Here is a 27,350-nt window from a genome sequence, read left to right on the forward strand (position 1 = left end):
TTTTGGGAGGCAACCAAATTTTTGGTGGCCTTGTTTCCACAAGGCTAATTAAAGATAAAAAAAACAAAAACAAAAAAAAACCTCGCCCTGACCAGTTTGGCTCAGCAGTTGGAGCATTGGCCTGCGGTTCAGAGAGACCCAGGTTCGGTTCCTATTGAGGGCACGTACCTCAGTTGCAGTTTGTCCCTGGCCCTGGTTGGTCGTACGGGTGGCAGCCACTCGATGTGTCCCTTTCATATCGATGCGTCCCTTTCACATCGATGCTTCTCTCTCTCTCTCCCTCCCACTCTACCTGAACAAAAAATGGAAAAATGTCCTCAGGTGAGGATAAACAAACAAACTAACTAACTAACTAACTAACTAAAAAACCTCTATGCTCCCCTCCCCCTTCTCTGAACCTCTTAGACCTCCCTCTAAAGGAGGAGGAAGAATAAAGCAGGAGCCCTACCAACTGAGTGAGGGTAAACCATGAGGCTCCTCCAGCAAAGGTCTCAGACTCTGTGGTGGATCCTGGAGAGGGGTGGAGGCCATGGTGATATCAGCAGTAGCCCTGTCCAGCCTGCACCTGGACACCCCAAATGGTTTCTTCTATTTTAGGTGGAGTCCAGGCTGCCCTTCTGGTATAAATTCCTGGGGTCTTCATCTTAGTTAAACTCAGGCCTTTTTCTGCCTGAAATTCCATCATTTGTGTTCAGAGATGATACTCAAATGTAGGATAGATTGATGGATGAATTCTGTTCCTTTGCATTAAGATATTATCTCCAGAAGGTTTGTGCTATTAAGTACAAAGAGGGATGAGTTCATTGGTTTTCCTAGTTAACTGAAAGTAGGGCTACAAAGAGGAATGGGATAAGGGAAGGGGAAGTTGTGGGTGTGTTTTTGTTTTTGTTTTATCCATATATATCTTTACTTACGAGGACTTTTCATATATATATCTTTAATTTTTATTGAGTTTATTGGGGTGACAATGGCCAATAAAAGTATGTAGGTTTCAGTCGTACAATTCTTTTTTTTTTGTTTTGTTTTTTGTTTATCCTCACCTGAGGACATTTGTTCGATATTTTGTTCAGATAGAGTGGGAGGGAGAGAGAGAGAGAGAGAGAGAAACATCGACGTGAAAGGGACACATCGAGTGGTTGCCACCCACACGACCCACCTAGGGCCGGGGACAGATTGCAACCGAGGTACGTACCCTTAGCGGGAACAGAACCCGGGTCTCTCTGGACTGCAGGCCAACGCTCTAATCGCTGAGCCAAACCGGCCAGGGCTCAGGCGTATAATTCTATACATTATCTGTACTTTCATATATTTTTTATTCTCAGAACCACCCTGTGAAGTAGGCAGGTTTCAGTTATTCATTCTAATGAAGTATTTTCTCCATAAATACTGAAGAATGCCAAGAAAATTTTGCTTTTGAACACTAGTTTTCATGTATTTAGAGCATAAATAAGTTTTCTAAAAGCTATTTTTCTGGCTAACTTTAGTTTCAGAAATTGCATTAAACACTTCTTATTTTCAGCCCAGCTGGTGTGGCTCAGTGGTTGAGGGTCGATCCCATACACCAAGAGGTCATTGGTTTGATTCCTGGTCACATGCCCAGGTTGTGGGCCCAATCCCCAGTGTGAATGCATGCAGGAGGTGGCCAATCAATGTTCTCTCTCATCAATGCTTCTATCGCTCTCTCCCTCTCTCTTATTCTCTCTCTCTGTCCAAAAATAATCAATAAAAATTTTTTTTAATAAAATAAATACTTCTTATTTTCATAGTTCATCTTTTACAAAGAAGATAAGAAATTTTTATTTTTTATTATTATTATTTTTTATCCTCACTTGAGGACATTTTCCATTTTTTGTTCAGATAGTGGGAGGGAGAGAGAGGATGAAAGAGAAAGAGAGAGAGAGAGCTCTGGCCGGTTTGGCTCAGCAGTTAGATCGTCGGCCCACGGACCAGAGAATACCGGTTTCAGTCCCGCTAACGGCATGTACCTCGGTTGCAGTTTGTCCCCAGCCCTGGTTGGGGTCATGTGGGTGACAACCACTCGAAGTGTCTCTCTCGCGTCAATGTTCCTCTCTCTTTCTTCCTCCCTCTCTCCCTCCTGCTCTGTCTCAAGATAAATGCAAAAATGCCCCTGGGTGAGGATTTTTTAAAAAAGAGAGAAAAAGAGAGAGAAACATTGATGTAAGAAACATTGATCAATTGCCTCCCATACATGCCCCAAACATGGATCAAACCCATAATCTCAGTATGTGCCCTGACCAGGAATCAAACCTGCAACCTTGCCCTGGCCGGTTTGGCTCAGTGGTTAGGGCGTCGGCCTGCAGTCCAGAGAGACCTGGGTTCGGTTCCCGCTAAGGGTGTGTACCTCGGTTGCAGTTTGTTCCCGGCCCTGGTTGGTCATGCAGGTGGCAGCCACGTCGATGTTCCTTTCACGTCGATGTTTCTCTCTCTCTCTTCCTCTCTCTCCCTCCCACTCTATCTGAACAAAAGGTGGAGGAATGTCCTCGGGTGAGGATAAAAAATAAAAAATAAAAAGAACTTGCAACCTTTTGGTGCATGGAACAGTGCTCCAACCAAATGAGCCACCTGGCCAGGGCAAAAAATTTCTTAAGTCTACCTTTGAATCCTTTTGAGATTCAATCTAAACAACATTTTTAGTTGACAGAAGTGTTTCTTAGTTGTGTTCTAATTTTTTTGAAAAGTAAGTGAGTGTTGACTGTCCAGACGCAGGTGCTCTGAAAATCAATGCTGGGCTCTTGCCTTTGGAACCAGACATATCATGATCTAGGTTTATAAAACTTAGAGTCTTTCTCTCTGGTGTCTTCAGGCTGAGTTTACTCATAGGAGTGGCAGGATTGCTCTGCAGTGGTGATAGAAAGCTTCTGCTTTTACCATGATGTTTAATCATTTTGTTGCATGTTTTACAAGTAATCAACAATACTCTTTGGAGTCTACTTTTCCACAATTTTTGCTTCTTTAACAATGAGTATATCATGTCTTGATTCTTGATTAAGAAGTTTCTGTATTTGGGGTGTCAATTGGGCTTGAGTTTGAGGCACACTTGAGAATTATCCAGAACCAGCAACTAGAAACAGAATGGACATGTTCCTTCAAAAGCTTTTAGCATTGTGTGATAAACATAGGCCCAGAGGAGAGAGCAAGCCTGGCCCAGGCAGCTATCTTGTGGTTTCCATGCCACAGCCTCAAGATAGTTCTTCTGCCTCATCGCTGCCACCACTGTCCCCACAGCATAAAGACCCAGTGACAAACGGAGCAGGAAAGGTGAGTTTTGGCATATCAGGACAACACTCTAACTAAATGAGTTGCCTGGCCCGGAGGAAAGATAAGTTTTGAGCAGGAGGATCTTAAGAGAGTTCAGGTGAGGGGAAGGTCACGAGAGAGTTGAAGGAATCAAAGGAGGCTTCCTGGAGGAATTGGCATTTGACAAAGGGCTCGAAGGGCAGAAGACAGTGATGATTTGCAGGGAAAAGGAATAGTATGAACAGAAGCACAGAGGCACATTGTGCTGGCAAGAAGGCTGCAGTCTGAGGGAATGAGGGGGTCTGTGCTATAGCAGAGCCAAGGCAGAGGATACTGGAGGATCTCAGGAGGGGCTGAGTGTTGGGCCAAGAAATTAGCACTTTGTGGGCAAAGCACTAGACTGTGAGCTGAGGTCTGGGTCCCAACCCAGGGTCTGTTCTGAGTAGGCTTCACTCCCTTGGCTTGCTCTCTGGAGCTTTCTCTAGACAGTAGTGGGAGCTAAGTTCATGATCAGGGAAGTACCTAGAAATCACAGATCACAGAATAGTTAAGTCACCAAATCTAACTCCCTAAATCTGTAGATGAGAAAACAGATCCAGAGAAGGGAAGTAATTTGCCCAGCATTGCACAGCAAGCCAGTGGCAGAGCCAAGACTTGAACTCAGGTCTCCAGCCTCCCAGTTTGGGACCCATTCCCTTCTGCTGCAATCTGGGACAGGGTCTGGGGGCTGAGCTGGAGGAGAACAGCTGGCGGCAGAAGGCTGCAACGCCACCTAGATCAGATGGGCCAGTCAGAAATGTGGATGGAACCCTTTATCCTGATCCCCATCTTGGGTGGACCTGAGTCCACAGATTAAGCACCCACAAGGACAGAGAGACTACAAAGAACAGAAATATGGTGGGCTTTCAGAAGGAGGAGATATGAGGTAGATATGGTATTCATGAGAAGGAAGGGGCATCAGGAACAGACTTGGATAAGGATGTAGGAAGGTCTCCAGGGGAAGAAATGGCCTGTCATTTGGGTTCCTTCTGGTTCTTGGTCAAGGTCTCCACCTCCTTCATGAAACAAAGACACAGCTCCTCTTCCCATGGCAAACCTATGCACTGCCCAGCCACCGGATGTTCCATGGGTCCTTCCACCTCCTGCCCAGAGAGAGTATCTGTAAGTCAGAGCCTGCTTCCTGCTCACAAGCCCCTTGCCCAGCCTTCCTCACTACCCACAGGTATGCATTCATCCAAATATCTTACCCCAATCTATATTAAGATAGAGATTTCCTGGACCTCTTGGAAAAACTGTTCTGTCGCCCTAGCCGGTTTGGCTCAGCGGTTAGAGCGTCGGCCTGCGGTCCGGAGAGACCCGGGTTCGGTTCCCACTAAGGGCACGTACTTCGGTTGCAGTTTGTCCCCGGCCCTGGTTGGTCGTGTGGGTGGCAGCCACTCGATGTGTCCCTTCACATCGATGTTTCTGTCTCTCTCTCCCTTCCTCTCTCTCCCTCCCACTCTATCTGAACAAAAAATGGAAAAATATCCTCGGGTGAGGATAAAAAAAAAAAAAAAAAAAAAAACAAACAACTGTTCTGTCTACAGTTCTCCAGGGTAAAACTTGCTCCTTGTGGAAAGAGCTGAGTATAAGAATAAAATATAAAACCGAGTATCCACCCAATGTTCTTAGCAAAGGAAAGAAGAATGTGCAAATCCCTGATCCAGGACCTGGTTACATTTCTGCAGTGAAAAGTGTGCCTTGACCCCAAACACAGGCCCAGGAACATGGGGGCTGAGTCTGAGTGCCTGCCATGAAATCCAAACATACTTGTAGGAATTCAAACATGTTGTCATTGTTTTATGACAGCAATTTTCAACTGGTGTGCTGTGGCAGGCACCCTGGTGTAAAGCAAGAATTTCTAAAACATGCAATACCCGCCTATGTAGTCAGAGGCACTGTCCTCCTTTCTCTTAGACTGTCAAATAAAAAAATGACAAGAGCCAACACAATAGCCATCTGGTGTGAATGCCCTGTCTTTTTTTTTAATTCTCACCTGAGGATATGTTCTTATTGGTTTTAGAGAGGGAGGAAGGGCGCGCGAGAGAGAAACATCAATGTGAGAGAGAAACATTGATCAGTTGCCTCCTGTACATATCCCCCCTGGGATTGAACCCAAAACCCAAGTATGTACCCTGACTAGGAATTGAACCTGCAACCCTTTGGTGCATGAAACGATGTTCCAACCATCTGAACCACCCGGCCAGCACTGAATGCCCTGTCTTGAACCATAAATATACAGGTCATATAATAAAGTTGCAACTTATTGGTCACATAGCATAACAAAGTTGCATCTGATTGGTTAATTCTTGGTACCAGAAATACTTATATACACCTGTATAGGCACCTGATTATTTTTAAGGTCATTTTGGAGCAAAAAGGGTAGGTAACTACTTTTTGTGTGTGTGAATCAATCAAAATTATGCCTATTTTTTAATCTGATCAGCAAAAAAAATATTTTTTGGTGTGCCATAGAATTTTAGTAATTAGTTTATGTGTGCCATGAGATGAAAAAGGCTGAATATTGCTGCTTTATGATGATAACATCATACAAGCCTTTATCTGCCTTTGTCTCGGAGCCAGGTCCTGTGGCTTCCAGGCCTCGCTCTTTCACTTCAACTAGCTGTGTGGCTTTGGTCAAGTTCCTTTACCTGTCTGTTTCTCCATTTCCTCACTTGCAGAACCTCACAGGATAGTTATAGGAATATGTATATATCATTTTTTTTAAAAAATCCTCACCTGAGGACATGCTTAGAGAGAGACAGAGAGAAACATTGATGTGAGAGAGAAATATCAACCGGTTGCCTTGGTTGCCGACTGGGGATCAAACCTGCAACCCAGTTATATGCCCTGATGGGGAATCAAACCAGCCATCTTTAGGTGCACAGGATGACACTCAACAAACTGAGTCACTTCAGCCGGCCTGTATATATCCCTTTTAAACAGCTCCTGGAACAGATTAAGAGCTCAAGACACATTAGATAGTATTATTCTGATTATTGTTATTTTTTAGAATTCAGGTCAGCAGTTCCACTAGGTAACTGTTCCATTAAAATCAATTTCCAGTCCTGGCCGGGTTGTTCAGTTGGTGAGACCATTGTCCTGATACACCAAGGTTGCAGATTCGATCCCAAGTCAGGGCACAGACAAGAATCAACCAATGAATGAATGAATGAAACAACAGATCAAGGTTTTTCTCTCTTTCTCCCCTTCCTCTCTCTTTCTAAAATCAATCAATAAAAATAAAATTAAAAATGTCCAGAAAAATAAGTTACTTAATGTCTGACTCAGACACATGCATATGTTTCAGACTCAGTCTCTCTGTCCCTCCCTTTCTTTCTCTCTCTCACCCAAGTCAGGGTTGTTATTTTTAGACCCTGCATTAAATAGGCCCATAAATTGTTTCCTTTTGTTCAGCCACCTATGAATTAGTAATAGTAGCATTTGTTGAACACTTTCTACATATAAGACCTTTTCCTAACTGCTCTAGAGTTTTTTTATTTAAACTTTAATATAACCCTGCAAAGTAGATTTTTGTTTTATTTTATCTTATTTTAGTTATTTATTTATTTTATTTTTATTTTTTATTTTTTTAAATCTTTATTGTTGGATGTAAAATGTATTACAGATGTTCCACATTTTTCCCCCATTGACCCCCTCCTCCCCACTCCCGCCCCCCTCCCACCTTTTCCCACACTATTGTCTGTGTCCATTGGTCATGCATATAAGTTCTTTGGTTTATTTCTTCCCACCCCCCCAACCCCTTTCCCTTTGAGGTTTGTCAGTCTAGCAATGAATTTGTACTTCTTAATCCTTTCACCATTTTCACCCATTCCCCCAAACCCCCTCCCAACTGGCAACCAACAAAATGTTCTCTGTATCTATGAGAATGTTCCTGTTCTTCCTGTTCATTTTGTTTGTAGATTCCATTGTTGATAGATATGTATTCATTGCCATTTTGTTTGTTCATATATTTTATCTTTTTCTTCAAAAAGACCCTTCATCATTTCATATAATAACGGTTTGGTAGTGATGAACTCCTTTAACTTTTTCTTGTCTGGGAAAGTTTTTATATGGCCATCGATTCTAAATGACAGCTTTGCAGGATAGAGTAATCTTGGTTGTAGGTTCTTGGTTTTCATCACTCTGAATATTTCTTGCCACTCCCTTCTGGCCTGCAAAGTTTCTTTTAAGAAATCAGCTGACAGCCTAATGGGAACTCCCTTGTAGGTAACTAGCTGCCTTTCTCTTGCTGCTTTTAAGATTCTCTCTTTGTCTTGAACCTTTTGCATTTTGATGATGATGTGTCTTGGTGTGGGCCTCTTGGGGTTCATCTTGTTTGGGACTCTCTGTGCTTCCTGGACTTGTGTGTCTGTTTCCTTCACCAAGTTAGGAAAATTTTCTGCCATTATTGTTTCAAACAGGTTTTCGATTTCTTGTTCTCTCTCTTCTCCTTCTGGCATCCCCAAGATGCAAATGTTGGCACGCTTGAAGCTGTCCCAGAGGCTCCTTACACTATCCTCATTTTTTTGGATTCTTTTTTCCTTTTGCTGTTCTGATTGGGGATTTTTTGCTTCCTTATATTCCAAATCAATGGCTTGCTCCTTGGATTTACATACTCTATTATTGAAGCTGTGTAAATTATTCTTTATTTCAGTTAATGCCTCCTTCAATTCTAACTGTGTATCCATGATTTCTAACTGGTCCTTTTTTATGCTCTTGAGGCCCTCCCTAAGTTCACTGAGGTTCTCACTAAGTTCATCGAGCATCCTTATAAGCAGTATTTTGAACTCAGTATCTGTTAGGTTGCTTATCTCCATTTCGCTTAGTTCTTTTATTGGGGTTTTGTTCTGTTCTTTCATTTGGGACCTGTTTCTTTGTCTCCTCATTTTGGCTGCCTCCCTGTGTTTGTTTCCGTGTATTACTTAATGAGAGGTATGGGGCTCGCTGAGACCAGATGCTGCTCGTTTGAAAGAATTTTGGAAAAACCTGAAGCAGGATCCAAGACAGGCCAATCCTATGGTTAAGCAAGTGCCAACAGCTTGGGTGGGCTTGAAAGTTGGGTGGGGTGGGGCGGGGCCTCAGGGAGTCAGAGGGCGGGGCTACCAGTGTGAGCCAGGTTGCTGGAGTCCCAGATATGGCGACTATCTCCCGCCCCCGGGAAGGGCTCACCAAAAGAACAAAGGCCTCTGACAGCACGTTTGTCCCCGAGGAAGCCCCCTCTCTAGCCCTCGCTCCAGTGCCAAACAGCTCAGTTCTTCCCTGTATGTCTCTGGTGCCCCTCGAGCTGCCTCCCCTCCGAGCTTAGAGGGAGAGAGTCCGACCAGTCCGTGCGCAGGCCCTTTAAGGAGCTGCCTGGGGCTCCAGCCGCTTCAGCTTCCCTGAGCCTCAGTTCCCGCTGGTTTTTCCAGCCAGAAGTTATGGGGACTTCTCTTCCTGGCACTGGAACCCTGAGCGGGGCACCTGGTGTGGGACGGGGACCCCTCAGTCCTCAGGAAGGACCTTCCCAGCCGCGGGAGCCTCCTGATTTTTATCCGCCACACGTGGTTGTGGGACCAGCCCGTCTGCCTCCGCCCCTCCTACCAGTCTGGATGTGGCTGCTGCTTTAATTTCGTACTTGTAGGACTTCCATTCAGCTTGATTTCAGGCGGTTTTGAATGATGGTTGTTCTGTAGTTTAGTTGTAACTTTGATGTGGTTGTGGGAGGACGCGATACCGCGTTTACCTACGCCGCCATCTTGACCGGAAGTCTATTTTATCTTATTTTTTAAATCATCACCCAGGGATATTTTCCCATTTATCTTCAGATAGAGTAGGAGGGAGAGAGAGTGAGAGAAACATCGATGTGAAGGAGATGCATCGATTGGTTGCCTCCTGCATGACCCTGACCAGGGCCAGGGATTGAACTGAAAGCAAGGTACGTGTCCTTTACCAGAATCGAACCTGCAGCCCTTTGGTTTGCGGGCCAGCACTCTAACCACTGAGCCAAACTGGCCAGGGCACAAAATAGATTTTTTTTTTATTCCCATTTTTCTGACAAAGAAACAGAGGCCCAGCCCTGCCAGTGTGGCTCAGTGGTTGAGCATTGGCCCATACACCAAGAGGTTGCTGGTTCGATTCCCAGTCAGGGCACATGCCCAGGTTGTGGGCCTGATCCACGGTGGGGGGCATGTGGGAAGCAGCCAGTCGATGTTCTCACATCGATGTCTCTCTCTCTCTCTCCCTCTCCCTTCCTCTCTCTCTAAAAAAATCAATATAGAAAAAAAATTTTTTTTAAAAAAGAAAGAAACTGAGGCCCAGAGAAGGGCAGTGTCCAGTTGTTTCACAGAAAGCTCCTAACCAGAGGCCTTTGCCTTGATCCACCATCCTGCCTCTGGAATGGACTTTCCTTACAGAGGTATCAAGTAGACAACTATTTTTGTGAAGTATTCTTCCCTGACAAAGACAGAGGCTGACTTGGAGGTTAATGGTGTGTCCTCAGGGATGGGGTGACACTGTAGTAGAAGTAGAACCCTGGGAATGCCCAGACCCATCTCACCTCACCCTCACCCATCCACAGGGATTGAGGCAAGAATCAATCCTGACCTGTGCCCCTGCAGGAGATGAAAGGAGAGGAAAATTGCCCTCCTGGAAATTCCTGTCATACTATCTCTGTAGTATCCCTTGTAGAAGGCCAGTTCCTCCTCGTCCTGCAATGTCACGGTGGTGACGGGCACTATGCCAACAGGGAAGTCCAGCAGGTTTCCAGAGTGGTATAAGAGCTGCTCTCTGGCCCTGGCCGGTTTGGCTCAGCAGTTAGAGCATCAGCCTGTGGTCCAGGGAGACCCAGATTCGGCTCCCACTAGGGGCATGTACCACGGTTGCAGTTTATCTCCGGCCCTGGTTGGGTTGTGTGGGTGGCAGCCACTCGATGTGTCCCTTCACGTCGATGTTTCTTTCTCTCTCTCTTCCTCTCTCTCCTTCATACTCTATCTGAACAAAAAAAAATTAAAAAATAAAAGCAAATGGGAATTGGGAGTGTCTCCTAACAGCTACAATATTTCTTTTCAGGGTGATGGAAATGTTCTGGAATTAGATAGTGGTGGTGGTTGCATGACATTCTGAATATACTAAAACCATTAAATTGTACACTTTAAAAGGGCGAATTTCTGTTATCTGAATTTTATCTTAACATTTTAAAAAAATGTTAAGTGAATGAAAGCAAAGGTCAAGGTCACACAGGCTGTGGCAGGACTTAGAAGTCCTGGATTCCCTGTCTCAACCCCACCAGGACCCAGTGCTCTCTCACCTGTTGCTTTGGCAGGATCGCCTATGTAGAAGGCAGAGTCCAGAGCTGGCATCAGCAGCACATCCAGGTCCAAAGACCTCCACCTGTCTATGAACTCTCGCTGATATTCCCACAGGGACAATAGGGGCAGGAGGGGTAAGACCAGCAGAAGTCACTGTTTGCAGGACAAGGTCAGGTGCTGCCAGGCTGAGTTGGGTTAGGCACCAGGAAGAATTCCCAAGCAATGAGATGCAGACTGAGATATCTGGGGATGGTCAGGGGCCAAGGTAAAGAGATGGGAAGGGAAGTCTCAGGCTACAGTATTTGGAGGCAATATATCATCCTGGCCCCAGAGAGATGAACTAGATTAACCTCATAGGGCACTAAGCCTTTTCATCCAGGTCCAGCCAGGCCTCCCCTACAGGCCAGGACAGAGCTCTGCCTCCTGTCTGGCCACCACCCAGGTTTCTGCTGCCCCTGCTTTGGCAGTCCCTTGGGTCTCACCAGGCACACCTGCACAGCTGTGTGCTGCTCCCAGTTTCTTTGGTGTCGTAGGGGAATGAGGAAGACTCTGAGAAGTCCAAAGGTCAGCATGGGAGGACTCTTTTATACAAATGGGACATGATACCCAAGAAGCAGGGCCTGGCCTCAGTGCAGGCTGCACATCAGCTGATGGGCTGGAAATAACCCCGTTCTTGTCCCCGCCTGTCCACTGTTCCCAAGAGTACACATCCTCTGGTCAATACCCCACTACCACCAGCAGCCACTAGGACTCACAAGCTTCTCCCAAAACTACAGGTTTATTCCTTCACCTGTGAGGCCCCAGGTCAGCCCTCAGGTTACTCTACCCCAACTGCAACCAGCACCCCAACTCCAAGGCCCACCAGGCCAAGCCCAACAGCAAACCCAAGCCCAAATCAGAATCCTCTTCCAGCCACATCCCCACCCACTTCCAAACTAACCCAAACCCCAACTCAAACCAACTTCAACCAGCCCAACCCTAACTTCATCTCAGGCCCAACCTTTACCACAACCTAACCCAATTCTAGCCTGAACTCAGAGCTTAACTCCAAATCAGACCCCAGCTCCAAACCAAAAACAACCCCAAACCCACTCAAAAGTCTACACTTAACTAGTGTCAGGCATGATCTTAAAACCTTAATTGGATCCCAAAGTCTAATTAGCCCTCCCCCAGTGAATGCCAACTCTAACTTCTGCCCCTCACTCAGTTATCTTCACCCCATGGAAAACCCTTGCGAGCTGAACCTAAAGAGACTCAACCACTCACCCCACTCCATGAATCTATTCCAAACTCTGGCCAGTTTGGGGCTCCTAGAGGTGAGGAGAGAGGGGAACACCAACTTCAGAAACCAACGGGCAATGCCAACCTGCCCTGGGTGGGGGTCCAGCAAGAGCGACTCTGCTCAGTACAGACATGGAGCCCTAAGTCCTCCACCTAACCCAGCCCTGAGTCCCCTCTAGGCCCCCACCCTTCCTAAATCCCTTCCCTTTCTGTGAAACCCCTTCCTCTCTCTACAACTCCCTCCCCATCAGAGCCTCTCTGAAGCCTCCTCCCCTCTCTGAAAACACTCTTCTGTTCTAGCCTCCATTCTCCTCTCTCAGCTCTTCTTCCTCTTGAACCCAGCTCTGAGCCAACTTTCTCTGGGTCTCGTGCTCCTCTCTGACCCTAACCCCCTCTTTGAGCCAGCCCCCACCCCCTTCCTGAGCTTCTTCTTCTCCAGGCCTCACCCCTCTCTGAATCCCTCCCCGTCCTGGGTCCACACATTATATACTTCAGGATCCAGGCCAAGAAACACTTCGGTGGCTCTGGCAGGCAGAGCTGGCTAACACCTTAATGCAGGGGTCCACAGTGACCCCCTTACTGAAGAACCACAGACACACATCCGGTCTGTTTCAGCTTTTCAGTCATGGACTGATTCACACACACCCAACTATCCCTCCATAGATAAGCCATAGAGGGAGGCCAGACCCAAAGAAACACTTCTGGACTTCCGGTCAAGATGGCGGGTAGGTAAACGCGGTATCACGTCCTCCCACAATCACATCCAAGTTACAACTAAACTACAGAACAACCATCATTCAAAACCACCTGAAATCAAGCTAAATGGAAGTCCTACAACTACGGAATTAAAGCAGCAGCCACATCGAGACTGGTAGGAGGGGCGGAGGTGTGGACAGGCTGGTCCCACACCCACGTGTGGCGGATAAAAATCAGGAGGACACCTTGGCTGGGAAGGTCCTTCCTGAGGACTGAGGGTCCCCGTCCCACACCAGGTGCCCCGCTCAGGGTTCCAGTGCCAGGAAGAGAAGTCCCCATAACTTCTGGCTGGAAAAACCAGTGGGAACTGAGGCTCAGGGAAGCTGAAGCGGCTGGAGCCCCAGGCAGCTCCTTAAAGGAACTTATCAGACTCACTCCCTCTAAGCTCAGGGGGGAGGCAGCTCGAGGGGCACCAGAGACATACAGGGAAGAACTGAGCTGTTTGGCACTGGAGCGAGGGCTGGAGAAGGGGCTTTCTCCGGGACAAACGTGCTGTCAGAGGCCTTTGTTCCTTTGGTGAGCCCTTCCCTGGGGCGGCAGACAGCCACCATATCTGGGACTCCAGCAACCTGGCTCACACTGGTAGCCCCGCCCTGGTGACTCCCTGAAGCCCCGCCCCACCCAACTTTCAAGCCCACCCAAGCTGTTGCCACTTGCTTAACCGTAGGATTGGCCTGTCTTGGATCCTGCTTCAGGTTTTTCCTAAATTCTTTCAAACGAGCAGCATTTGGTCTCAGCTAGCCCCATGCCTCTTGTTAAGTAATACACAGAAACAAACACAGGGAGGCAGCCAAAATGAGGAGACAAAGAAACAGGTCCCAAATGGAAGAACAAAATAAAACCCCAAGAAAAGAACTAAGCGAAATGGAGATAAGCAACCTAACAGATGCTGAGTTCAAAATACTGCTTATAAGGATGCTCAACGAACTCAGTGAAAACCTCAGTGAACTTAGGGAGGGCCTCAAGAGCATAAAAAAGGGCCAGTCAGAAATAATGGATGCACAGTCAGAATTGAAGGAGGCATTAACTGAAATAAAGAATAATTTACACAGATTCAATAGTAGAGTAGGTAAAGCCAAGAAACAAACCATCGATTTGGAATATAAGGAAGCAAAAAACTCCCAATCAGAACAGCAAAAAGAAAAAAGAATCCAAAAAAATGAGGGTAGTGTAAGGAACCTCTGGGACAACTTCAAGGGTGCCAACATTCGCATCTTGGGGGTACCAGACGGGGAAGAGAGAGAACAAGAAATCGAAAACCTGTTTGAAACAATAATGGCAGAAAACTTTCCTAACTTGGTGAAGGAAACAGACATACAAGTCCAGGAAGCACAGAGAGTCCCAAACAAGATGAACCCCAAGAGGCCCACACCAAGACACATCATCATCAAAATGCAAAAGGTTCAAGACAAAGAGAGAATCTTAAAAGCAGCAAGAGAAAGGCAGCTAGTTACCTACAAGGGAGTTCCCATTAGGCTGTCAGCTGATTTCTTAAAAGAAACTTTGCAGGCCAGAAGGGAGTGGCAAGAAATATTCAGAGTGATGAAAACCAAGAACCTACAACCAAGATTACTCTATCCTGCAAAGCTGTCATTTAGAATCGATGGCCATATAAAAACTTTCCCAGACAAGAAAAAGTTAAAGGAGTTCATCACTACCAAACCGTTATTATATGAAATGATGAAGGGTCTTTTTGAAGAAAAAGATAAAATATATGAACAAACAAAATGGCAATGAATACATATCTATCAACAATGGAGTCTACAAACAAAATGAATAGGTAGTACAGAAACATTCTCATAGATACAGAGAACATTTTGTTGGTTGCCAGATGGGAGGGGGGTTGGGGGAATGGGTGAAAAAGGTGAAGGGATTAAGAAATACAAATTCATTGCTAGACTGACAAACCTCAAAGGAAAAGAGGTTGGAGGGTTGGAAGAAATAAACCAAAGAACTTATATGCATAACCAATGGACACAGACAATAGTGTGGGAAAAGGTGGGAGGGGAGCGGGAGTGGGGAGGAGGGAGTTAATGGGGGAAAAATGAGGAACATCTGTAATATATTCTACATTCAACAATAAAGATATAAATAAATAAATAAATAATTTTTACATTAAAAAAAAAAAAGAAACACTTCTGTTCCCACCACCACCACTCCTGGAACATGTGCATTCTGAAGATGAGACCCGAATAGATGACTTGCTGCTTAAGGTCACACAATGAGCCCAGGCCCACAGATCCCCTCCCACATCCCATTTCTACCTTGCCCCATGTCTGAGTCCCAGCGAATGTACAGCTTCTCGAGAAGGGTGGCACCTCCATTGGCAAACGGACCCCCTGTGTACAGGTGTTTTATGGCATACTCTATCCAGGGGACGGAGAAGGGAACGGGCTGAGTCAGGGCCTGGAGCTTCTCCCACCTAGCCCTGTGTTCGCTCTGCATCCGTCAGGATCTAGGAGAGGATACCACATCACCTTCCACCTCAGCTCCTCAGCAGGGCATGGGAGGCCTGTGGGTGGCTCATGCCCAGTCCCTCACAGAGATGTGATGGGAATTCGAGCAGCCCCTATTTCCTGCCTGCTCCACTGTGATCCAGCCCCATGCCGAGTGCTTTACATATGTGGGCTCATTAATCTTCACAGCTGCCCATGTGGTGGAAAACTGAGGCTCAGGGGTTGAGAGAGGGGCCCAAGATCACACAGTATAGTGTGACCAACCAGCAGTTCTCAAAGGGGAGGCAGGGCCAGGACAAGCCACTGGGGCACAAGAGGCAAGGGAGGAGGGGGAGGAGGACTTTGAAGACAGCAAGCTCTTTATAGCCATTTGATAGAGACAACAGAGACTGAGGCTGTAGGAATTTTAAGAGTGTGTCCCTAAGTCTCCACCACTGAAGGGAGAAGGAAAAAAATCTTGATGCCTTTCTCACAGGGTGCCCCCCCACCCATCCCTACACCACCCAATCCATCTTCTCCATGAAGTTTAGGGGAAACACGATGATCTCAGCAGCCCCTACTCAGATATAATTTCCTTTCTCTCCAAGAATTGTCCAGTGTATTATTCTCACCAGTCCAGCCTTCTCCCCAAACACCATTCTACCCCTTTCCCAGGGCTTAGTAAGCCTACCTCATGTCCTGCAGCCTGGAGCAGCCTGGAGCTGAGCCTTGTAGCCTTGGCCGTGCTAGGAGATGGTGGAGTGTTGCCATCTGATTCATAGTAGCCAATTCGAGGGGGCCAGGTACTGGTGTATACTTGGGGGCAAGAGGGGCTGAGTGAGGCTCTGAGGGGAGATTGGGCAGGGGACAAAGTGATCTCACTCTCTCCAGGAGCCAGACTTATATATTAGAGCCTTGGGCCACAGCTGGCCTTACCCAGGGAGAGCCAAGGGGCTCCCTACGAGCTTCCCTACATACTTTTAGGCTCTAGGTCCTCTGGAGAAACCCCTGAAATAATAAATGGATGAGGAGGTGAGTGATTGGGTGGCTGGAGCAGACAGGGAGATAGATTTGTGAATGAGTGAGTGGGTGGATGTATGAGATGGTGAATGGGTGGATGGGCAGAGAGTTGAATGGATAGAGTAGTGGGTTGGAGTTGAATGGGTGGGCAGGTAGATAAGTAGATGAATAGACACAAATATTTTTAAGCTAAAGAACTGTCAGGAGAGAATGAGGATGATTAATAAAGGCAAATAACGGATGACAAACAATGATCATAGGTTGATTGTAACAGGATGTGTGTAGGGAGTTGAACACGACTGAGTATGTGGGCATCTTGTTCACTGCACCTTGGGCTAGGACAGGAGATCTTCAGATGGGTTGGCCAGATGGCAGTCGGGTCAATGAGGAATGAGAGGAGGGGAGAGGAAGGAGCCCTCCCGGGCTGCACCCTCACCTGGCTCACCTCCTCCCTGAAGGGCACGGAAGGCACAGTGGGGTCCAGTCAGTGCATGTCTTCACTCAGCAGGGCTCACAGGCACAACACCAGGTTGTCCACATGCCAGGCATGGGGGCCAGCCATGGTGCTCACTGCACAGCAGAGGGGAGGGAGGCAGACACCTTTCATCCTTTCTCCTCTGGGGATCCCCACTGCCTGGCCTCAGAGGGTGGGGCCCAGGGCCATGATCAGAGCCAAAGGGAGAGTTCCTGGGGCCATTCCGGGTCAGGGGTTGAGAACAGGTGGAGTTGGGAAACTCACCAAAGCAGCTCTGGTGCCTGGAGAGATAATCTCATCTGCAACAGAACATCAAGAGACCAATAAGAAAGATTAAAGCTAGATAACAGGAAGCATTTCTCAGTGGGGCAAGAGTCCCTGGACTAGGAGAGGCCAGGTAGAAGCCATAAAGTCCCTTCTCCCCGATTCCTTTATCACTAGTGGGGCTAATCTGTCTGAGATAGGGGCTGAGTGAAATGTCCTTGGGAGAGAGGCTGGCAGGTCTGTTTTTGATTAGGCACAGATAGGAGCTTACCTACTTTCTTGCCCTTCACAGCAGAAGCAATTCCAGCGTAGCTGCAAAACCCCACCCACGCAGCGCCCAGCTCAGCACCTGAAGGGAAGAGCCTGGGTGCCAAGGAGGCTTGAACACCCAGCCAGTGCACTCCCCCAGGGCTCAGCACACAGGAATAAGAACTGCTTCAACCCTCCCATAACTCACAGTGACCCATAGCATAAAGTCTGATCTCTGACTGCCCTTCATGGCTGTAAAGTATCAACTTGTATGACTTCCTCTTCTAGCTCGTCCATGAACACATATTACTCCAAGCAGTTAGTTGCTTACAGTTGCAGCCTTCTAGACACCATGCCATCTCTGTATGTCCATCTTTCAAAACCAAGTTCAAATGCTGCCTCCTCCAGGAAGCCTTCCCTTTCCTTGCCCTGCTTCTGAAAGTTCAAAGTCTCGGCTTTTAATAAATCTCTGGTGAAGAAAATGTTGGCTTCATCCTATGGGTTCCCACAAGTTTTGACCCCTCTCTTAGAGCTCTAGTCACTTTCTGACTAAGCCATTTGGATGTCTAACAGAAGCAGGGGCTGGGTCTGAGAGTGCTCTCTGTCCCCAGCACAGGGTCACCACAAGGTAGGTACTCAGAGTGGGGTCGAAAGATGAGTGGATGGATGGATAGATGCATGGATCAATGCAGAATAGATGGAAAGATTATTGGAAATGTAAATGGATACATGGGTGAATGAGTGAATAAAGGTAAATATGGATTGACAGATGGGTAGATGAGTGGATGGCTTGACAAGATCAATGGATAAATGAATGAATAAATGAATGGAAGGAAGAATGTATGTAAGTTTTTTGTTCATTGATGTATCCCAAGTACCTAATATACAGTATCTGGCACAGAGCAAACACTCAGTATTTGTTAAATAACTTAAATGGTAGATGAATAGTTAAACTGATGGATAGAGAATGGGCTGATGACTGCATGGGTGGATAAATGGATGGATTAATGAATGAATAAGAGAAAGTGTAGGTAAATGTATAAATGTATAGATGAATGAATTAATAAACAATGAGTTAATGAATGAGTGGAAGGTCTATTCCACTGCCACTTGTAACAAACATGGCATGTTTAGCTGTGGCTGAGGCAGGAGTCACTTGAAACCCTCCTACCTTCACCTACTTTTCCTAGTACTAAGCTGTGTGAGTGAGAGTTAATGTGTGGAGCAGGCCCCTCTGCTCCCACAGACCCCTAGTTCTTCTAGGTTGGGCTGAGCCTACTGCCCCCCCCCCCCCCAGCACCACCACTGAGTATCTGAGGCGGTTTCCTGTGGTCCAGCGGCCATAGACACCACAAAAGCTGTCTGGTGTGCAGATGCTGCCCCCTGTGTCAGTACCCATGCCTGGGATGGAACCCCCTTTTCTCAGCAGAGCTCCTTCATCCCCTGAGGATTCTCCAGGGGTCTTCTTTAAATTCAAAAGATTCAGTCTGTCCACAGATGAGGTTGCTGCATTCAAAGCTGAGGGAAGCAGAAGAAAGGGGTTGGGAGGTGAAGGTTTAACTGGGGAAGATTACCCCTTCCCCATACAGAGGCCAACCACACTCAGGAGTTAACCCCAGTGCTGCCTCAACTCATGAGCTCCTCCCAGGGGCTGAGACCTCCTGGCTTCCCTTTTGGCCGAGGTGAAAAACCGCTGCTACAGAAAAGACCCATAGCAGATGCCAATCATACTTCCTAAAATAAGGAGCAAGGAGCCCACAACTGTGCTGTCAGAACTGGGAACAGGGTCCTCACAAAAATGGACACACACTAGTCCCAGTTACCATTCAATTCTCCGTGAGGGCACATACCCAGGTGGTGGGTTCTGTCCCCAGTCAAGGTGCATACAGGAGGCAACTGATCTATGCTTCTCTCTCACATTGATGTTTCTCTCTCCCTCTCCCATCCTTTCTCACTAAAGTCAATATATATATTTTTAAAAATGGATACACTAGCCCTGGCCGGTTTGGCTCAGCAGTTAGAGCATTGGCCCATGGACCAGTGAGTTGTGGGTTTGATTCTGGTCAGGGGCAGGTACCTCGGTTGCAGGTTCGATCCCCAGTCCTAGTCAGGGCTCATGCAGGAGGCAGCCAATCTCTCGCTCTCTCTCTTTCCCCCCCTTCCCTTCTACTCTCTCTAAAAAAAAAAAGCAATGGAAAAATTATCCTGGGGTGAGAATTAACAAACAAACAAAAACTGGATACACTAAAGACTGAATGGGGAGGAAAGAGAATAGGAGATGAGAAGAACAATTAGAGACAGAAGCTGGGAGAGAAACAGACGTAACTTTTCAGAATCTCCAAGCCTGAGGGCCCTTAGAGACCATGAGGCCCACACATTGAGGCTTACAGGGCACGAAGACTTGCCCAAGAACCTCAGTCCTCGAGGTCTGCACGACTAGCTCTCCCCTCTCCCTCTGCTCTTTATCAGGACTGGGACCAGCCTCGGGCCCAGCCTGTCTGCTTCAGAGACTTGAGCCATGTCTGGGGGATGTTGGTCTTAAGGAAGGGAATTAGCTCCCTGGGCCTTCAGCACATTCACAATGACCCTGTCCTTGGCCACTGGCTTCTCCGGGAACTGTGCCAGGCCACAGGTAGAGGCATGGCCTTTCAGGAAAGTGACATTAACTCCAGCCCTTGGGGGTCAGGGTAGAATCACTCCGTGAACAGACTCTCATCCCTCCCCCCCCACCCCACTTACATCCATTTTCACACCCTCTGAGACACAAGCGCCGCACCTTAGGGGGATTCACAGGTGGCAGAAGAACATGGTAGTTAAGAGTTTGGGTTTGGGCTTGGGTTTGAACTGGGGCTTTGAACTGAGTTCAGCCCCAGCTGGTCACTTTCTAGCTGTGCATCCTGGATTGAGTAACTTACTCCATCCAGGTCACACACTCAGATGCTCATAGGCTCAGTGGCATTCAGTGGCATGTGTGCACCCACACATATGTGTATACCTGTGCATGTACACCCCAGGACTCACCATGCAGTCATGGGGACCCCGTAGAGAAGGCCTCTCTCACTCTTCTTGAACTTGCAGTTGCTTCGATGCCTGCAGTTGCTCCTCACATTCCCCAGGAATCTGTCAGGCAGTTCAGCTCTTGGTGCACCTTCAGCGCCTGAGCAACATTGAGGGAAACCAGATAAGGGCTCACGGTGAGGCCAGGAAGAGGACAGTCAGTCACCTCAGCCCCTCCCTCAAACCTGACTCAGAGCAGAATGGAAGTGACAGATGACTATAGCATGAGCACCCTCCCATGCTACCTGCAGCACCAAGGTTACATCTACCCCTAATTCCTCTGAGTAGAACAATGACAGATGACATCCCTCACTCTAGCCCAGAGGCAGGTTTGAGTCCTGATCCCTGACCCCTGACCCCAACCTCCTCTAAGTAGCTACAGAGGACACTCTCCAGACTCAGCTCTTCCGCCTGCAACTTCTGGGCCAGCTTCACCAGGGGTAGCTCCAAGGATGGGCTTGGGGTCCAGGCCTGGCTCTTGTAGAGACGGGGTAGGGCAGGCAGATACCAAAGACTGATCCATTTAGGCCCACTCCCACACACTCAGCATCACACCCCACACACTCCATTGTACACATGTCCATGTGCTCAGTACATATCTATCCCTGTACTCACCCTTAGCATTAAAAACATTTATTGGTCTGTCTCCAGGTTGGCATGAAAGCCCTACAGGCAATGGATATTCCCTTCTGTCTCTGCCTCCCCAGTGCCCAGCCCAGGGCCTGGCACAGAGGAGTTGCTATTCAATCCCCTAGTGTTGCTATTCAGAAGGAGCACAATTGGAGAGGGAGTGACTTTATATGTATATCTTGGGACTCAGGGGTTGTAGAAATGAGGTTCAGTTCTGTGTGGTTTGCCCTCAGAGGAGCAACCAGCATCCCACATTTCCTTCTTATCCCTCCAAACCTGCTGATATGACCTTGGGAAAGGATGAGAGTCTAACATGGGTGGCAGGAGAGCTGGGACCCAGCCTTGACCTCACCACCGGTCAAGTGGGTAGCCCAGGGCTGGTGCCTTCCCTTGCCAAGAGCTAAGTGTCCTCAGAGAGGAAAGGACTAGAAGTCAATCATTGGCCAACCATGTAGGATGACCACAGACAGGCTCCCCCCGGCTGCTCTGAGCCAAGTCCTTCAGGGAATGAGGAAAAGCCTGACACTAGCTCCTCAGGACTCCTGTCAGGGGCAAGCATGACATGACAAGGACCTAGAGCACAGCAGCCACTCAGGAAGGCAAACTTGTCTTCCCTTAGTTCTCTTCAGTCCCAGCTGGGACGCTGAGGCACAGAGAGAGGGGACACACAGCTAGTAAGTGGCAGAGCCTGGATCCACACCTTGGCTGAGCCATCCCCCACGGAGGCAGCGGGATTCCAGTGACCACTCCCTTAGCCATACATACTGCCCACGGGGGGTTTGCCTCCTTCATAGCTCTCACCTCTCACTCCCCGGCCTCCTTCCTTCCTTCTGTTTCTCAGTTTTTTCAACAGCCCCCTCACTGAGCCCTTGCCTCTAGTCTCTTCCCCTCTGGCTCAACCTCTTCACTACAACCTGGGTGATCCTTTTAAGATCTTATAGAACCTAAATCTGACCATAGGTCCCAACTGCCCTCAGAATAAAGTCGCAGCACCATTCCCCTTAGTACAGTTTGTCAGACTTTCAATATAAGCGTATAACAGGTGTTCATCTTCAGATACATCAATGCACATCAAGTACTTTGCCTGCATCAATTCATTACATTTTCACAAAAACCCTTGGACAGGTTTTATTATTATCATTTCCATTTCACCAATGAAGTCAACTGACTCACAGAGAGGTTAACTCTCTTGCGCAAGGTCGGGGAGGCTGGACTTAAACCCAGCTCATCTATACCTTCACCATTACCCTCTATTGGCTCTTGGGAAGGGAAGCTTTTGTGATGAAGCACTTACTGGGTACCAGGCACTACACTAAGCCCTTTCCTGCCTGGGTCCCGGTGGGCCCATCTCCCCAGCCTCCTCTTTCTCTGCCCCCCTCCCGTATGCTGCTGCCCTAGCCACACTGCCCAGTCCCTCTACTCACTGTGCCATTTTGCCATCTTGAAGTCTGGGCTCAGAACTTCCCAGCCAGCCCTGGCCAGTTTGGCTCAGCAGTTACAGCATCAGCCCGCGGACTGGAGAGTCTCTGGGTTCGGTTCCCACTAAGGGCATGTACCTCAGTTGCAGTTTGTCCCTGGCCCTGGTTGGGGTTGTGTGGGTGGCAGCCAGTCAATGTGTGTCTCTCACATCATGTTTCTCTCTCTTCTTCCCTCTCTCCCTCCTGCTCTATCTGAAGACAAAAGGAAAAAGAAAATGTCCTTGGGTGAGGATAAAAAAAAAAAGAACTTCCCAGCCTTACACACAGGGAGGAACTGAATTGTCTGGCTTTAGGGCAGGGGCTTGGAGGGGCAGCTTTCTCCCAGACAGAAGTGCTGCCAGGGGCCATCCTTTCTTTGCTGAGCCCTCCCCACACAGAGCTGGCGGGCAGGCAGGCACTATAACTCAGTCTCCATCAATCTGGCTAATACAGGTCACCTGGCCCTGGTACTTCCCTGAGACTCCACCCCAGCCAACTTGCTAGCCCACCCAAACCGTGTTCAGTGGCTTTTCCACACAGAAGACCTATCTTTGCTCATGCTGAAGACTTTCCTGAAATCTCTCAAAGGTTCACAAACTCCAAACTAGCAGCATCTGGCCTTGGAGCGCCCATCTCTCTAGCTAAGTGGCCCCATGCTGCATTCTAGCGGCAGGCAGCCTCAGTTCACAGCTTGGCCTCTCCTGGGCACCTCCAAAACCGGCACAAGGAGCAGCAATCTGCAGATTGCTCTGTAGCTTATACCGGGTAGCCGCAGACAGGGCACATGGGGTGGCTGATCTTGGCCTGCACCTCCCAGAAGGCCCCAAAGCCAGCATACCCAGCAGACAACTTCAGATTGTGCTAGAGCACCACCCAAACACCTCCACCAGCAACACTGTCAAGGGACAGGCACATTCGAGGGGTGGACTCATCAGGCCTCAGAGCCCTGTTGAAGCAAGTCCTGCTTCATGGCCTCAGCCCCTGCACAGGGCTCCTCTGCTGTAGTTCAGGCTGATTGGCCTGGGGATAAATCCCTCCCATTGATATGCCAACAGCGATCAAGGCTCAACTACAACAGGAGAGTACATGCAGCCCATGGAGGCAGAAGGAGGGGTGGTCTAGGTGACTGGGAGAACCTACTACATAAAGCCATGCTACCGAGACCGGGAAACATGGCAGCTCTACCTAACACATAGAAACAAACACAGAGAGGCAGTCAAAATGAGGAGACAAAGAAACATGTCCCAGATGAAAGAACAGAACAAAACTCCAGAAAAAAAAAAATCTAAAGAAAATGGAGGCGCTTGCCAGATGCAGAGTTCAAAATACTGGTTGTAAGGATACTCACTGAACTTAGAAGAAGAGTCGATGAATTTTGTGAGAACTTTAACAAAGAGACAGAAAACATAAAAAAGAACCTGTCAGAAATGAAGAATACATTACAAGAAATCAGCAGTGGAGTAGATAAAGCAGAGGATCAAATCAGCAATTTGGAAGATAAGGAAGAAGAAACACCCAATCAGAAGGGGGGAAGGGATGAGGATATTTTTTAAATCATTTTTTAATTTTTCACTTACAGTTGACATACATTATTATATTAGCTTCAGGTGTACACCCCAGCTTGTGGACAAAACAGGGGCCACATACTAAATCTGACAAACTCAGGGGAGGCCTACATGGTGGCCTTACAAACTCAGTGACCAAAAGTAACCACACAGGATGATCTGAAATTAAAATTTCTTAACGAAAAGTGAGCCATAGCAGGTAGTCATGTCCTAGACCCATATCTTCCTTGATAAAGGTCAATCTTTACCTTAAATAAGCCTGTCTACTGTCTTTTTTGCATCTAAGATAACATACCTTTGTGGTGTCTGAGTAATTCCTTTTTCCTAGAACCCTCATGGAATAATCTCCCACGAGAACTCAAGACCATGGAACCTCTCATTGTTATCTTGTTCCCCTGCATACCACCTCTTTGTGCTGTAAGTGTCCATTGTTAACTATCCTATACCCACCAATGTGTCTCTCCATTTAACTTTTGGTTGTTGTTAATCCTCACCCGAGAATACTTTTTCATTGACTTTTAGACAGAGTGGAAGGAAGGGAGAGAGACAGAGAGAAACATCAATGAGAGAGAGGTACATCGACTGGTTGCCTCCTGCACACACCCCCAACCGGGACCGGGATCAAACCTGCAACTCAGGTACATGCCCTTGACCAGAAATTAAAACCAAAACCCTTCAGTCCATAGGCTGACACTCTAATTGCTGAGCCAAACTGGCCAGGGCTCTCCATTTAACTTTTTATCCAATCCCTGAGATTTCCCCGATTTGCTTTCTCCTGCCTCCCTAATCTATCATCAGTGAATTTTATGTAACTTACCTTATGCCTCTTTTGTTTGTAATGTATAAAATAGGGTGCAAAACTGCCATTCTCTGGAGCCTTTTCTCAATCCATTGAGATTTTGCTTCTCAATTAATTATCGTAATTATCGTCAGTTTGGCTCAAATAAACTCATAAAAAATTCTTACAGGTTTGGATGTTTCTTACATTGACATTAAATAACTTACTAAATGATCATCCCAAAATATCTTGCATCCATCTGACACCATACATAGAATATTATTGACTATATTCTCTATGCTGTACTTTATATCCTCATGACTATTCTGTAACCACTAATTTGTATTTATTAATCCCTTCACCTTTTTCTCTCATCCCCCAACCCCCTTCCCATCTAGCAACCATCAAAATGTTCTCTGTATCTGAGTCTGTTTCTGTTCTACTGACCCATCCCGCAGGTCGAGCAACGAGGACTCTAGAGGGGGAGTGAGGATGAAGAGGGACAGGAGACATGAGAAATGGAAACAAGACAGGGTTCTGATCAAGTCTCGTTTATTCTGGGGAGATCCACACAATATATAGGGCAAGAAGCAGAAAAACAAGAACATTTGTTGCTAAGCGATAAGTTTATGGTAACCACCCTGAAGCAATTTCAGGTAAATATCCCGGGTGGAACAAAAGATAAACAGAGCATAACTGGCTGAGTCAATGGTTACTTAAAGGAATGCAGAAACATTGTATACAGAGATATCCTGCCTTGGGGCAGGAGATGGCAGAGCAGATTGTAACAAAATGGATGCCATGCAAATAGTCTCCCACATTCTACTTGTTCATTTATTTTGTTTTTTAGATTCAATTGTTGATAGATATGTATTTATTGTCATTTTATTATTCATATTTTTTAATCTTTTTTTTAAAGAAGACTCTTTAACACTTCATGTAATACTGGTTTGGTGGTAATGAACTCCTTTAGCTTTTTCTTGTCTGGGAAGTTCTTTATTTGTCCTTCAATTTTAAGTGATAGCTTTGTTGGGTAGAGAAATCTTGGTTGTAGGTCCTTATTTTTTATTACTTTGAATATTCCTTGCCAATCCCTTCTGGCCTGCAAAGTTTCTGTTGAAAAATCAGCTGACAGTTTCATGGGAGCTCCCTTCTAGGTAACTAACTGCTTTTCTCTTGCTGCTTTTAAGATCCTCTCTTTGTCTTTAACCTGTTGCATTTTAATTAGGATGAGCTTAGTGTGGGCCTCTTTGGCTTCATCTTATTTGGTACCCACTGTGCTTCTTGAGCTGGTATGTCTATTTCCTTCACCAAGTTAGAGAAGTTTACTGTTATTATTTTTTCAAATAGGTTTCCAATGTCTTGCTCTCTCTCTTCTCCTTCCACTACCCCCATGATGTGAATGTTGATGTGCTTGAAGTTGTCCCAAAGGCTCCAAACACTATCCTCTTTTTTTCCTTCTTTTTTGGATTTTTTTTTTGCTATTCTGATTAAGGTTTTTTACTTCCTTATATTCCATATCTCTGATTCAATGTTTGGCTTCATGTACTCTACTGCTGAATCCCTGTAAATTAGCTTCCATTTGTTAGTGTATCCTTCATTTCTGATTTGTCCTTTTTTTGCTTTTGAAGTTCTCAGTTAATTGAGTATTCTTTTTTTTTTAATGTTTTATTTATTAATTTATTTTTGTTACAGATGTTTCTCATTTCCCCCCCGCCATTGACACCTTCCTTTTCTTCCCCCCACTCTATCCCCAGCTTTGTTGTCTATGTTCATTGGTCATGCATACATGCATGTAAGTTCTGTGGTTTATCTCTTTCGCCACAAACACCCCTCCTCTGAGGCTTGTCAGTCTGCACCCCACCTCTGTGTCTCTGGGTTAATTTTGTTTGTTTAGTTCATTATATTCCACAAATAAGTGAGATTATGTGATATTTGTCTTTCTCTTGGCTTGTTTTGTTTAACATAATACTCTCCAGGTCCTTCCATGCCATCTCAAAGGATAAGAGATCTTTCTTTCTAATTGAGTAGTCTTATAATCAGTGTTTTGAACTCTGTATCTAGTAGATTGCTTGCCTCCATTTTATTTAGTTATTTTTCTGAAGTTTTATTCTGTTCCTTCATTTGGGTCATGTTTCTTTATCGCTTCATTTTGGCAGTCTCTCTTGTTTGTTTCTACGTATTAGGTAGAGCTGCTATGTCTCCCAGGCTTGGTAGAACAGACTAATGTAGCAGGTGTTCTAGAGGGTCCAGTGGCATAGCCTCTCAGATCAACAAAGCTGGGCACTCTAAGTATGCCTTCTGTGTGGGCTGTGTACACCCTTCTCTTATAGTTGAGCTTTAATTGTTGTTAGCATGTCAATGGGAAAGATTTACCCCCAGTTTGATCAGCTGCAAGGACTGGCTACAACCAACAACCAACAACCTCTAACCACTGTAGAGGATCAGCTGTGCAGGGGCCCACCCAACAGAGCAGGACTTACTTCATCAGGGCTCAGTGCCCACTGAGTCTGTCCCTTGAGTGTATCACTTGTAAAGGTAGTTGAGTGGTGGTGCTTCAACATGGTCCAAACTGTCCACTGGGTACTCTGGCTCTGGGACCACTCAGGAGGTTCAAGCCAAGGTCAGCCATCACCTGTGTTCTTCCCAGGGCCACCTGGCATGAGCTAGAAAGCAATCTGTAGATAACTGTGACTTGTGCTGGGCTTGGAGATGCCCAGGTGAGGCCAAGCCGTGAACCAAGTCTGGCTGCTACTAGTGCTGGGTCTGGGGCCATGTAGGGAGAAGTACGGGGCAC

The 27,350-nt window shown here is 46.8% G+C and overlaps 1 pseudogene; it reads right to left on the reverse strand.

Moving 5' to 3' along the window:
- Nucleotides 1-2,638: 2,638 nt before the first annotated feature.
- On the reverse strand, nt 2,639-3,223 carry LOC118626782 (annotated as a pseudogene).
- Between the last annotated feature and the right edge of the window lie 24,127 nt (nt 3,224-27,350).

This window comes from Molossus molossus, unplaced genomic scaffold (assembly GCF_014108415.1).
Source record: "Molossus molossus isolate mMolMol1 unplaced genomic scaffold, mMolMol1.p scaffold_m16_p_12, whole genome shotgun sequence".
NCBI lineage: Eukaryota > Metazoa > Chordata > Mammalia > Chiroptera > Molossidae > Molossus > Molossus molossus.